Raw genomic sequence first — 15,070 nt, forward strand, 5'->3', positions numbered from 1 at the left:
TATATCATTACCCTGTCCCCGTGTACACACAGACCCACGTTTTCCTTTTACGGTGGCTCGATTCCGACGGATCCTAACCCTCCGCTGTTTGTTTCTACTCTATTAATTTGTCCTTGTTATATTCCATTTTCTTCTTTTCCCCCTTCTACCGTGATCGTTAACCGTATATCTGTTTTTGAAACAATATCCCCGTTATCCCTGGCTGTTTCATCGAGATAGAAAGACTGATTTTATTCGTAAACGATAGAACGGATGAATACGAATTTTGGAGGTCTCACGTTTCCGGATACTCGAAGGGTGCACACGCAACTCGTTGCCATCTGCGTTTCCTTGTCCAGAGAGGACGGCTACCGCATCGCGTTGTTCGCGTCACGTAATAATAATGATCATAGTTTTGTTGAGCAAACGACAGCCGTGCTAGGACAAAGGACTGGCATGACGTTCTTGCGGTTTTGCGGACGGCTAGCGACCGCTACTTTGTAACCTGCCGAATTTTCGAACCAAGCTGTCCGACCCTTGCTTCCTTCGAGAACCTATTGACACTGTTCTCGACTGGCGGACTTTCCGGTGGAACAACTGGATGCGGCAACGACGAAAGAACCGTTTCCGTTCCCTCTCGTTAGTTATCGGCAACGAATCCTCGCGTCGCGATCAGGTACCGATCGATAGAAGCCTAACGCGGGCTATAATATGCTGTTCCGTCACGAACAAACCATAAAACAGAGACGTTGGAAGCGAAGAAATTTCGCGAGTCGTATGGACAACGCGCGAAAGAAATAGTCTATACGAGCGCCACGAGTAGAACCTGGCCACGGCTTGTTTAATTCGATATTCAAGGGGGTGGAGCCGCGAAAAAAGCGAACGTCGAGAAGAGGAGCTTTTTTTCCCGTGGTCCGCTAATGAATCGACAATTTACGAGAGTTTCACGGGTCGCTGGAGCTCGTGCGTTTTGGCATGCTCCGAGCTGTTCCTCATTCATCCTCCTTTCTTTCGTACCTTGGACCGGCCAGCGATTTTTTCTCTCCCCCAAAGAAGAAAACAGCCAAAGGAGATCCGACCCGAGGCTTGTCAGTGATAGATGGCTCCTCGGCCGGAAGGGGTGGCTCCTCCTATGGAAAATTGCCGAAGAAAAACTGGATCCTATTCGAAGTTTTTCGTGTTTCTGACGGTTTTCTGCTGTTTCTTCTTTGGAGAAGTTCGCTTGTGTGGCCAACCGAAACTTCGATGTTTAACGCGACGCGTTTCTCGCTTTATTTTCGCGCGAATTCGGAAAGAGAAATGGCTGGCTGTCCACGTCAGGGTTAATGGTCGATCGCGGCGGAAACGCGAGGAACGAGAAGTCGTGGAACGAAATAGAAGACAGGAAAGAAGGACGAAGGGCGTTCATTAGGAATCGTATAGTCAGAATTTTATGGTGGCTAGTCGGCAACGAGCCTCCTCTTCGAATCGGCCACGCATACTTATTTTCACGACATCCGCGTGGCAAAAGAAGCGACTATTCGACACGGTCCGGTGCACGGCCGATGATAGTGGTTCCAGTGAAATTGGTCAGTGTGCTGGCCAGCGACGAAGGCCGTTGAATCGAGCACAGTTACGGTCAAGCAGAGCCGCGTCATTTCCATGGTGCACCGCGTTCCTTCTTCCATCCCAATTTTTCAAATGTCTGTTTTCCTCCTTCAGAAAAATCTCTATGCTATCGATCTTGGTTTGGTCGCAATTATTTTAATACATGAATAGTAAATACAATGTTACTTAATAGGGTCGAATAGAATGTATTTCCCTCCGCATTAATCGATAAAGATACATGCCAAGGGAAGAAAGAAACGTGTTACGGCATCGAAAAAATAAAATAACAGGATGAATAGAATGAAAGGAGAGCTGACCAGGCCAACAAACCGACTCATCTGAAAAACTCTGAACAGACAACAGGACAATATGGCGCAGCCATTCTGATTCAAATTTTTCGACCGCCGTCGTTTCACCCCTATGACAATCGCGTGTACAACGTTTTCCAACTGTGTTTACAAAACACCGTTTGCCCGGAACACCCGTTAATCGTCCCGGAAACGCGCGTTCCCTCTCGAAATTGTTTGCTGTCCGTTTTTCGACCCGAAACACGAAAATACCCGCGCGATTGCAATCGCGTATAACGCATACACGGAGCGCTGACGAACACAGACACGACTGATAAAATTACTGAAAGAAACGGACTTTTGAAACAGAGGAGAGCAAGTGCACATAAAAGGATGAATTCGCTGCCACTGTTTTTTAATGTTTCGTAGTAAAATTGTTCGTACTGAACTAACAAAGATGAATAATTTAACAATTTTCAAATTGACGAACAGAAGTCCATATGTCTGACCGATGGATATTTATAAATAATTAGTTGGCAATCTTCGGTAAACTTTCTTACGAGTTCATACCGATGAACGTGTTACATCGGTGATCTTTCGGGAACAAACGGCATGGCTGTAGGTCATGAAAACGCGTCCAAAGCGAAATAATACGTTAACGCCGTAAGGGAGCTTATTGTCGATTCCCACGACAAGGCAACGATAATGGGCTATTTTGACAGCGAGACGGTCGGGATCGTCAAAACAGTAGTACGCCTTCATTGTTGCCGGCGCAGAAAGGCCGAGTGTGCGCGGGTGGCGAGGAAAAATAAATCATGCCCGACCGAGCGACGGCCGGGGGTACGCAATCATCCCCCTACAGGCGTGTTGGCCAACAATGACCATTGTCCAGCCGATACACGGCCACTCGAAATGATCTCCGGTCACAAGTCATTACCTTTTCAATTTAAAACCGCCCCTTCAGCTACCAGCAGGCACTGTTCACCCGCTGGGGACAAGTATTTGGGGGATGCTGTGACTGGACATCATTGAGGCGCTCTAACCTTGTCGATTCATTGTACGAAGATGATGCGCGTTCGGAGCTTCGGAACATCTGCATCGATCTACTTTATAAGATATTCGAGAAATATTTCATCGAATCGGATATCTGGTGGCAAACGAAACCTTTGTCCGAGCTTTCGCTGTCTCGAAATTGCTCGCGATTTTCTCGCGATCGAATCAACCAGACCCCCCGTCGTCGACTTTGAAAGGATAGGAACCTCACGCGAAACCGCTTAATTTCCATTCTGCAGGAACACCCAAGAATCCAGCCAACGAATCCCGCCAAGATCATTAAAATCTGGAGAACCATTCTTCAGGGAGCAACAAGACGATCGAGAAGAGTATAGAGGACATCAAAACTGGCTTCGAAAACCGAGAAAAGAGTAGCATCGAGGCCCAAGATCTTCGGTCGGATGATTTATGAACGGCAGGGGGTCGGAGCAAGGGGCGAGGATGAGAATCCCTGACGTAGCAGAGACAAAAGGACCCCCCGATACCAAGTACGGACGGACTGTCTGTCGTCGGGCTGTCAGTGAGCGTCTGCACCGTGCTTTCGTATAATCCACGAGCGAGGAACGGCTGGGTTATAGAACCCAGAGACCCAGGGAGACGGAGGCGCCATCTTAGTCTGCATTCCATTGTTTTAGATGATTCATACGCGGCTCCGGCCCCGGAGGGCCTCCTAATTTATTAGTTTGAATATCGAGCAGAGGAACCACGGGGCCCGCGACGAGGAGAAGGAGGACGGACCAGACCTTTGGGCCAAAGAATGGCGAAGGGCGAGAGGAACCGACTAGCTGGGTGGCCGGGGACCGTCTCTTGTTTATACTCGCGTCCCCCGCCCTCTCTGCCTCTTCCTTCTCTTTCTTCTTTCTTCCTTTATACATCGTTCCACTTCTTCCTTTCCATCTTCCTTCGAAACTACTGCTTTTGCCCAAACTACCCACCCTACGCCCCGTTCGTTCGCTGTTGCTGCTTCGACGAAGGTGCTGTGCATGATTTTCAAAGCGCTCGATCGTTCGATCGGATCGATCCGCGTTTAGATCAGAGGAGCGAGTTACTAATTATCCGATTCGTCGACTTCGAATTTCCAGAAGAAGAGTCATCGTTATGCTAATACCTTTCTATTAATACACCGCGTTTTCCCTTCGATCGGCTCCGTTCTTGGTAGTCGGCTACTTTTTCCCGAGGATTTGAATGTTGGACAGGCGAATCACGTACGGCAGGTGTGCAACGGATCCATGGAATAGCATTTGGTTCCATGAAGTTCGCGGGGGAATCGCGTGGACAGCCGAATCGAAGAGAACACCGGAGAAGAACATTTACATATCTCGTCGGAACGCATTCCGAAAATGCTTTCGCGAGTATCGAACGATTTCGCTAACCGAGCGTTTCGAATAGCGCGCGATACCCGATAATTACGAAACGATAATTAGAATCGACGCTCGTACGAAGATCAAAGTCTTTTGGTCGATAACTCGAGAAAGAAATCAGCTTCTTGTCTCCCGTTGTAAATCTCGAACACGGTTTTATTTCCGGCAGTTTTGGGACGAGATCCAACAACGTGGTTCTCCGGTAGCCCGGCTACCCTTGACTCGCTACCATTGACCAACTGCCTTCATTGTCGCTGAATTAGCCGCATCGTTCTCTCTCCTCCTTTACCCTGAAGCTTACGCAGCCGTTTACGAGCCACGGTCCCCATTACCCTTCGCCATCAGGCCCCATTCAGCTTCGCTTCTGCCACTATTCCCTGCTCGTAGCGGCGGTGTATCGTGGGCCTAGTTTTCATTCATCTCCAGTCCGCTGATGGCCCCGTTGACCTCGACCAGGACCCGGGATGAATATTACGTCGGTCGTGCCGCTCGTAATACGCCCTCTCTGTTGCCTCCCTTTTTCTCCTTCCTCCTCTCCTTCTTATTTTTCTTATTCTTTTTAATTCTTCTCCTTCTATCGTTCGCGTTATACCACGATTGTCGTCCTTCTTTCACCGCTGGCTGGTTCACGACCAGCCAGCCACCTTGCTCTGGCCTTTTCTTTTTTTTTTCTTCTTTTACTAGGCGCGATCCGACCGAAACGTTCCCATAAGATGAGTATCTGGATACGTGCCGCGGGGCCAAATCGTTTGACGAAAACCGCGGCCTTCGGCCTTTACGCTATCCTAGCGAGTACTCGTCTATTTCCAATGTGACACGCGCTTGGAAAAAATTCTGATCCACTGGGAAACGACAATGAAGCAAATTCAAAATTTCTTCCGCGAGAATCCAATTCGTAGGAAATTCTCCGCGTCACTCGCGAGCAGAAATGAAATTGTGGAGACGTAAAATGATACGGCGTGGCGCGGCGGTGACTCAGGACACGCGAAACCGCTGAATGGAGCACGTCGGCCTCCAAAGTGTGGGAATCCTTCTTTTTCCTAGCGTATTTCAACGCGGTGTGCTCTGAATTCAAATAGACGGGAGGATACGTCTCGGCTTCCTCCGACTGCAAAAACTTCTCGTATCGCGAAACACGTACGAACGTCGTCCTTTCTCGTCTGTAAAGAAGGTGCGCGAAACGCAAGAATCTTATAATTCTTGCGTAGACTTTGTTCTCGTCGTGTTACTTTACACAAATTCGAATTCGACGGCATTCTATTTTACAAAAAACTAACGATTTCATAAAGAAAATGTCTCCAAATGAACGAGATTAAAATATTTTTCTAAACTCGGATACCTTTCAGCAGGTTTTCTTATTCGCGTTTGAAGTTCGTTTTCCGTGTACACTAAATGGAAAAGGAGGAAGAAGAAACTAACTCTACTTGCCGTCTGAAACATCCCCTGGATGAAAGGGTGCCGATCGCGTGTTAATTAAAGGAGAATAAAAAAGAACTATCAGCGGTAAGAGTTTCGCTTGGTCATGTCAAAATCACAAAGAAAAAAAGGGGTTGCGAGAGGAGGATTACACTCCGGACAGGGAGGGTTCCGTGAGAAAAGGGGCGGCCGGGGGTCAGGAGGAAGCCAGCAAAGGGGCAAGGAAAGAGGGAGAACAACCCCCTTCGTTAGGAGACGAGGCGAGTCCTGAGAGGTTCGCCAAAGAGTGATGCACTCGACGAGGCTTGCATCCCCTAAGTCACGATGAAAAAAACATGGCCGACAACTCGAAAGGTCTGCCATCGAATTCATTATCGACTCTCCGCCCCCCGGAGGCGATCAACTTCTTTCCGCGAGCAGACATCCGTCACTGAAATTTCTTTGCCTCTTCTCTTTTTCCTTTTTCGTCATTTTCCTCGCAAATTTTTCATTTTACATCTAATACTGTTATTCTTCCCGTTACTAAATAAGGACTAAAACGTATTAGCGTTACAGACTTAGCGTAGCGAAAAGATAAAATGAATTATAGCATTATTAACTGGTTGACCGTCACGATGATCAATCGTGACCCTTACCGTGACTTGGATATCGGTGGATACCGGTGATCGGACATCATTAGGCCATTATCCCTCTCGTGTTGATTGAACGGTCGGTGTTTCTTGGTCACATTTTCCAAATAAGTAACGACTATAAATCCATCGAATTACTTTTGCCCGTTTCCAATGATTCATAATACTTCTTTCGAGACCTCCTGCGAATCAGACCGTGGAAACATGCAATGAATCTTCGCCTTCGAAGTGGTCTCCTCCGGCGAGGGGCTGGTCATGTCTTTTACGCTTAATCCCAGCTACCTTTCTGGCAAATGCGATCGTTTATGGTCACTCGGGGGAAAGCATTACCAATTATCGTGCTTCGAGTACATTCAATATCCATAAACATTGTAAATCGACTAAAAAACTCTCCTTTCTATCCTGATTCGTTCCTTCGTTGCAGAGATAATCCGAGAAATTTGCTTTTTTCCTATTCTTTACTCGCGAAATTCGCGCAAAGCCATTCTGCTCAAATACGTGTGCACGACTGTACAGTATTCGAGTATTCGAATATTCAATGAACATCGATCATAAATTCATCAGGTAATTTCGCTATCAAAATCGATCTTGAAAACGTTGAAGGACTCTCTTAAGGGGTTGCGTCTTTGCGTTCTCGTAATTCCCTGTGGCCGATCGAGCCGTACCCGTTTACGAGCCATGTTCTGTGGTCAAGTATTGCCAATTAGTCAAGTCGATCCATCGAAGACGCTTCTGACCATGGTCTTTGCGAGCTGGCTGGCATGAATAGCTCGGTACCATTCATGGAATGCCATAGCAAATGCATCGAGATAAATGTATGCTGCTGGAAAGAACCAATGGTACGGTTGGATCGAATGGAAATTTGTTCAATCTTCGAATAAATAAGGAATTACCTGAATTTAATGACAGAACTTATTTTAATAATTTAAGAATTCTATTTTTGTTCCGTTCCTTTTCCGACCTGAACAGATTAAGTATAGCTTCAAGTTAAATTTAATATCGATCTTAGTTAACGTTAGATCCAAAAACAATATAAAATAGCAGTAGATAAAGAAGATCCGAATTAGATCTAGAGTTTAATCGTAGGTACATAAATATACACGTATACTTGCATACATATATGCATAGAATACTGGCGGAGGGTAGAGTTAAATCCGCAGAAGCTTCAGCGGAAGCGATAAAAGGACCAAACAAGCGAGCAAACATCGGGAACATGGTCTTGTCCGGCCAGTCACGAACCCGTCTCACCGCGTACATACACCGTACGAAACCCCTTCATCGACGATCCTTCGCCCGTTTCTGTCCCAGGTTTCGCAATCAAGCAGCGTAGGCCGGTCAGTTTGTTCTAATCAGTGCTGACCGCGAGCTGGCTAACTCAATCAGCTAACGAAGCTAATTTTACACCGTAGAACCGGCCAATCCTGGCTCGACCGCGTGCTCTGTTCACCTACCAACAACGATCCTGGCCACGGCAAACACCTAATCCCGTCGTTCCCATGGGAAAACCGGTATCGGTAGCACGATCACGTGGACCGAAGACGAAAGAATATGCCACTATCCTGGTAAACTACCCGCGATTCCACTGATTCGAACAAATATGTACAACCGGGGAAACGTGAACGAATGTGACTATGACTCGTGATTAGATTAGATTTTGCGGGCTTTCCGTTACCGAGTTATTCGTTGGACGAGACGACCGCTAAGAGGATTTCTAGATCAGAATCCACGATCCTAGGATTTCGTTGGACGGTACCGGTCATCTTGGATCAATGACCGAGGTATTTCCATAAAAGTACCTTCGACGTTTCGGAAGAATCATCATCGAGCATTCAGGTAACGGGATTATTATCGAATGCAGCGCTTCGCTAGTCGAATATGCGTTTCTCGAAATTTTAACGCTCACGAGATAGACGTATAATTGTCGTACTCGGTGCAAAATCGAAGATCGATTTAATGAAAAAAGAAGAAGAAATAAGTAAAAAACGACGACATCGCCGGCAATGACACGCTTGGGCCGATTTGCATGCGTGGCAAACGAGCGCGGGCCTGGTCCTGCATAAATCCAAATTTGAGTACACGGAGAGGGGGACAAGTCCTGCCGGTTGGCGGCATCCTTTCATGTTGGATCATACTTCTGTTTGTCCCTCGAGGCTCCTGTTGTTCGCGTCCTTTCGGACTTCGCGAGAGACCAGCAACGACCCGGACGCGAAAAAGACGCGAGGACAGAGGAGAAGAGGGAAACGAGCGACGGGAACTCGGAGTAAAGCAAAAACGAAAAAGAAAATGAGTAAAAGGAGCCGCATTGTCCTGACGGGATCCGCAAGAATCGCCGACCGACCGCCGGATGTGCGGTCCCGGTACAAACGCGAAATCGTCTCTATGGGACCATTCGACCGGCCCTTTTCTTCGCAACCCCCTTCGATCGAGCCACCACCCCGTCGATCATCCTTCATGAATAGTTATGATATCGTTCTCGGTGAAACGACGCGATCCTATCGACCAGGAGACCACACACGATGCCCGTGCGTTGATTACTGTGTACGGTTGTTGTAATTAGTTCGACGAGATCGACTCCTCGCTTTTCCCATCATCCCGTAATCGAGTTTGCATCGGACGTCTTTTTGCGACTTGGACTATGTCCTAGCCTTCGCTTCTTCGTCTACGCGACGAAGACGTTGGAAAAATCTGGTTCTCGTACGATATTACTCTGCCATGAATATATTTAAGCACAGACGGGTCGTGTCGATTTCTGTAGAAAAATTCGAAGGTACAGTTTGTCTCGCTCGCTTCCTGCTCTCGGTAACCTTTCTTACGTTCCGACGCTAATTCCACGTTAAATATGCATAAAATGATCGCTTAATTTGGCCAAAGACTTTCACCGTCCTGGTGAATTTCTCACGCAGCGTGTACCTGGGACCCGGGATCGACTTTTTCGATCGGCTTTCCAATTTCGTGCAAAATTCCAGCGTTTCGCAGGTGCACGCCGCGTCGATGTAAGAAACCCGCAATTCCCGATGCTGTCCGTCGGTTTTTCTTCGCTCGTTCGTTCCTGATCCGTCGTGCCATAAATCAGCCTCGTTTTCGTGATACGTACGTGCGCGCCCCGTGAGAAACTAGAGCAGAACAGACCCGACCCGTTCCACCTTGTGCTTATCGGTATACTCTGTCCTTTCGTCGCTCGATTACTATACTGTACCGTACTATTCGTGCGTTTAATTAAAATTTCCGAATTCAACTAGGAGAAGTTTCTTCAATTATCGAGGTGTTTGGAGCCTATCTAGAAGCTGTAACGATCAGAAAATGTAAAGTCGGAAGAGAAATGGCAACTCTGACACGACATACTATGGATTAACTCCAATTTATAAGATCGGCGACTGTATCGCCGCGAGCTATGTCGAAGGAGCGCAAAATTCTTCGAACTGAAAATACACAAATGGTATTTTTTTTAATGGGACGGTGCAATCGACGGCGATATATCGCGAGAAGGCGCGAAAATCCAGCGCGTGGCGATAGAACCGTTCGAAGAAAATCCTGGACGTAAAGTATTCAAGCGGCGTGCCGGGATCGTCGACGATCGGTATCGACGCGAAAGATCGCATTAGAGTGGAAGGTAGAAGAAGGAACGTAGCACAATCGTGTCAGTTTCGTCATCGTGTTCGTCCGTGTTGAAATGACAGTCACGATCGCGCGACATCCAGCATCGAGCTGGTTCTCGTCACCTGGTCCTGCTTCGACGATCGAGACTTACTCTTGGGTCCCTCTGTCCCGTGTCTGGTATTCCCCTAACGATGCTCCGCGGCGACCTTTCACCGAATTTCGCCGTGTAAACCCGAAAACGAGCGCGTTTAATAGTGGTCCGTGAACGCACGTAGCCGCCGGCGCAGGATCAAAAGGATCACGTCGCTCCTACGCACGTCGCATCGTCCGACTGCGGCAAGCTGATTCGTGATGGGCATGGGACCGATTGCATTATGCCCGTCGGTTGGCTTCCCTTGGACAAACACGATGACCGACGTATTTCGAGGCTCATCGACTCTCGAGGAAAGCTGATCCTGCCACGAACGCTTTCGGAGATTTAACGTACGTTGCGCGTTCGATCTCGAGCTAACAATCAAAGTCACGAGTCACGATTAAAGCGTGAAAAAGTAGATTACCGTAATCTGTTGGTGTTCTCTTAAAAAGCGAGAACACGCGCGGTATCGAATCGAAGAAAGTTCTAAAGCATATCCCCGCAAGCTCTCGCATCCAATAATGTTCAGGGCCATTGTCAACTGTCGACGTTGTACCCCAGAACACGAACTCCCTTGACGCGACGCGGAAATCGAACTGTCCAAGTAACTTTCCGATTCGCGCACAAAAGCTGCCGGCGACCGAGAAAACCGATCCGTGCAACGAGCTACGGCTGCGATTAGCGTTAATATCGAAAATGGGCCGTTGAACGAAGCCTCGAAGGACGAGGGAGGATCCGAAGGGACAGAAACCAATCAAGGATATACGGCCGTGATGCAGGCAAGGGTCCTGCTGCCGTGACCGCTAAGAGATTACTTACTTGACCTAATACCTCTCTCGACCGGTTACATCGCGAGACCTCGACCGGTTACACAACCACCACTAATCTATTCTGCCATCGATCCCCAGGCGAATGGCTCGTATCCCTGACGACACCTTCTCTGCGTCGTCGAAACGAACCGAACGAAAAACGTTCTTTCAACGCCTTTTTCACGTTGTATTTCAGTCAAGTAATGTCTGTCGAATTAGGAATAATCAGCGACGAAGGCTACGCGCAATGAGATATCATGTAAGTGTCCAGAATTATCCTAGATCTAACCACAGGATCAATGATTAATTCCAACGAATTAACAAGGTGAGATTCTATAATTATTTTCGTCGAAGCATCGAAGAAATTCTTGCCGCAAATGATAAGAGGCCTCTGCGACGCTGTTGCATCGTTGGCAAAAGCATCGGACAAGCCGCGCGACATAGATCATCGTATCTTTCGAAGCGATCGCGACGACGGCGTCGACAACGACGCAAAGAAGCAGCGTCGTGACGCGCTCGTACCTCGATGGACTCGATGCACCAGGATGAAACGTTTCCCAGGGAGAGACAGAGGAGAACTGGTGACGGTTAATCTTATCAGATCGAGGGCGGCTACCGAGGAGAGCTTCAAAGTGCTAGGCCAAGCCGAACCGACACGACTGCACAGTTAGCGATGGCTACTGTTTTCATCGCGTCCTGTTCAACTACGATTCGTACAATTAAATGTATTTTTTCATTCTCGTCGTCTCTGTTTGCACCGATACCGGTGCCGATACAGACATTCCTCCGATCTTCGAGAAACCTATCTACAGCGTTCACTGTATTTCCCGTTACACGCGTAATTCGAATACCTCGGACAACGTTGAGCGTAACTAGCGCCTAAATATAACGGTGCAAAGTGTAAAAGTGGTGAAATTTAAGTTTGGAAATAAAAAGTATTGTTTCGTTTTTAATACTGGTTCGTAAAAGTTTCGTGACCGAACGAAATCTTGAACATATGATTGCACTGTGACTTTAAACCTCTCGCTACCGAGAGAACTCGGGTGATTCTAGGCTACCTCATTACCGTAATTAGAGCCCTAGCGATGATCTCGACGCAACATCTCGTCGGGTAAACCGGTAGCCGAAGAGGATTCGAGAAGAACGAGTCGCGTGTCCAGATCGAGGATCAGTGGCAAACTTTAACTGTCCTATTACTTTCCGCTTCGTTTTTAACCCAACAATTATTTTTTAATAGGAACATGAGAATGACGGGATTCGCGAACGACGTTGGTGGTTCGTTATAGAGATTCATGATCTACCCTAATAATCATTAGGATTCGATTAACGATCTTAGATAACAGCGCGATGTATCGAGATTGCCGATAGTAATTAATAAATGACGCGTCAATTCTGACAGTGTAATTGCCTCGCGATCGATTGGAATTGGAATCGAACGATTGGATGCATTTACGCGGATATCTTGATCGTATATTCGCTATTCTATAAACTTAATAGATCGCACGAACTAAAAATTTCTCATAAAATTCTCGACTCGAAAACAACGTCAACTTACGTGTAGAGAAACGTATTCGTTATTTCGGTGTAGCGGGAATACCGTGTATCGCATTGGCTACAATTTTCACCCCAAAGAACGGTTTCTATTCGACGTCCGCCGTTAGAACGCGGCCACAAACGCGAGCCAAAACACGTATCCGGGCCGATTATCCGGTTTATCCAATTTACGGCGATCGAGCCGTGCTTCTACATGCAAATCGGCCCCAGGCCACCGTGCCAACTCGCGTTCTCCCCCACCGTTCCGCTTATTCGAAAGCGGCCGTAAGAATGGCCGCGACAAATCGACGATAGCTGGCAGGCTACCGCTTCTCCAACTTACGGGACGAGATACATGCGCCCGTTCGGGTATTATTGCGACAAGAACTTCATTCATAGTTTAAACAGCACACTACGAGACATTTTAATCTAATGACATTATATTGGGCTCCGAATTGTTCCAAGAAAACCGAGTAGCACCGTTGCTACTATCGTCTTCTAAAAATAATGTTGTAAAAACGGTATGAGGCATCTCGTAAAAGATCGACTTGGTTGGTGTTTGTTGTCGGATAGTCAGTTAGGGTGTAAGAAGGAACGAACGTAATATCTTTCGGTATTCCAATATCAAACGGTCCGAACAAACTCATTGCACAAGTCGATAGAAGAGGATCTTCGGACGAAGAGAGAGAATTCCTATCCACGGAGAGGAAGCTAGAAGCGGCGTAGGAGTCTTGCACCAGCATTGGTAATGGCTAATGGCTGGTAATTGGACAAAGCAGCCGCAAATTGGACCACCGGCCATGGGGTCGACGGGTCGCCGGACGCTAATCGTCGTCCTCGTTATTTGCATCTGCCGATACGCGGTCATGTATGTACGCGCGTCCTGTGCGTGATGCAACGGGCCGAACAGCGCCGACAGAAATAGAGATGACCGAGGAGCGTCTATTCGAGGAGCGACGTCGAGCGTCGCGTTGCATCGGCCCTTCGCGCGTACATCATCGTCCCGGATCCTTTGAGATCGCGTCGCTGCCAGACACGATCAGCGAGCAGATCGGTTATCAGATCTTCCCTCTCGCCAGACAACTCACTCGAAAAGATTGATATTTCGTGATGGTTCCGTTTGCTTGTTCTCGACGTTTCCTGCTAGCTACTCTGCCAAACGGTTCTCTTCGCGAAAGATGGCAAAGTAACGGAAGGAATTTGCTCGTGCAAATGACGCGTAACACCTGCCGATTCTCGAAAATATCGTTACGAGCGATTTCCATTGACGAGAGCAAAAGGACATTCGACTTAAAAAGGAGGTCGCGATATAGCAGAGGATGTATTGCGTAAATTTCTTCGAAGTTAAAAGCCGGAAGAAAGAACAATAAACGTCGTGAATTTACCGGAGGAAGAAGCAGTCGGGTCTCGTTCGATGGTTATTCCTCGAACAAAGATCGACGAAGATTTTACGAGGATCGGTGAGCGTGTTCGGTTCGTGGCAACAGTACGATTATCTCGTTTTCATGGAATGACCGAAGAAATGCTACCTTAGGAAACGAGGAGGTGGGCCTGGTTGCTCGAAGGGAGCCGCATAAAAATCGCGTCGAATTGCCGGTTACAGGTCTCGGCCGTGGGCCACAAAATTCGTTCGTCGCTCGTGGTGGCTTGATTGCCGATCATTTTCTGTCGCCTTATCAGCCGCCCATCGTGGCTGTCGTCTCGAACACTAGGATTATCGTCATCCGATTCCGTCCTGTTCGCACCTTCCTGTGCCTCGTTGCTACTTCTCACCCACCCGGAAGATCGTCTTTGTCGCCGTTCTTTCGTCATTAAGACGTTCGAAAACCTATGAAATTCAAAATGAGAATAAAATTAGAGAAAGAGTAGAGAAAATAGTTGTAGCTAGAACGCGTTTATACATATATAAAAAATATATGTATACATAAATTTCATTTATTCGAATTAATATTACCTACACCCACTGCAGAGAAGTCGATGGAATGGCTAAAAATTTCTTAATGGTCCCGATCCAATGTTTACGAGCGGATTTGCGAATCCGCGTTTGGGCAATTAATTCCCGTGGATGACGAATTTTGCGGAGAATTTTGTGGGTCGGTGGGCCAAAGAGTCCGGCAGACATCGAAGAAGAAAGACCGAAGCTAAAGGTAGGAGTAACGGAAGGCGCCGCGTTAATTTCACTTCGAAAAATCGTAAAATGCAAATGAACGATCGCCAGGACCCGGTTCGATTGGCAAATTGCGAGAGAAGGCAGCTCTGTTCCGCGCGCGCGACGGCGCCCAAGGTGGTCGAGTAATTTTCATGGTCTTCTCCTCGTCCCCGGTGCTCCTCCTTCGAGCGAGAACAAAACGAAGAAAAAACAAGGAGGAAGAGGAGAAAGAGAAACGAGAGAAGCTTGGATCCAGCAACCAAGGAGGATGAGGAGCGTGCGCTTCGCCATTCAGTAGAGGAGTTTGGCTGCGGGACATAAAAATGTGTTGATTATATGTTGCCGCGATTCCTCGAGCCCATGGTGTCGTTAAGAAAACACACGACCTGCTGATCCAGCGAGTCGTTAAACGGTGAGATGTTCGAGGCTCTGCCATTAGCAGGATGACGCCGGTCACCAGGCACCCATGACGATTACGAGGATGATAACGACGACGATGATGACGCTGCTTGTGACCAACGATCGCTTGCCACGAGA

This window comes from Megachile rotundata, chromosome 15 (assembly GCF_050947335.1).
Source record: "Megachile rotundata isolate GNS110a chromosome 15, iyMegRotu1, whole genome shotgun sequence".
Classification (NCBI taxonomy): Eukaryota; Metazoa; Arthropoda; class Insecta; order Hymenoptera; family Megachilidae; genus Megachile; species Megachile rotundata.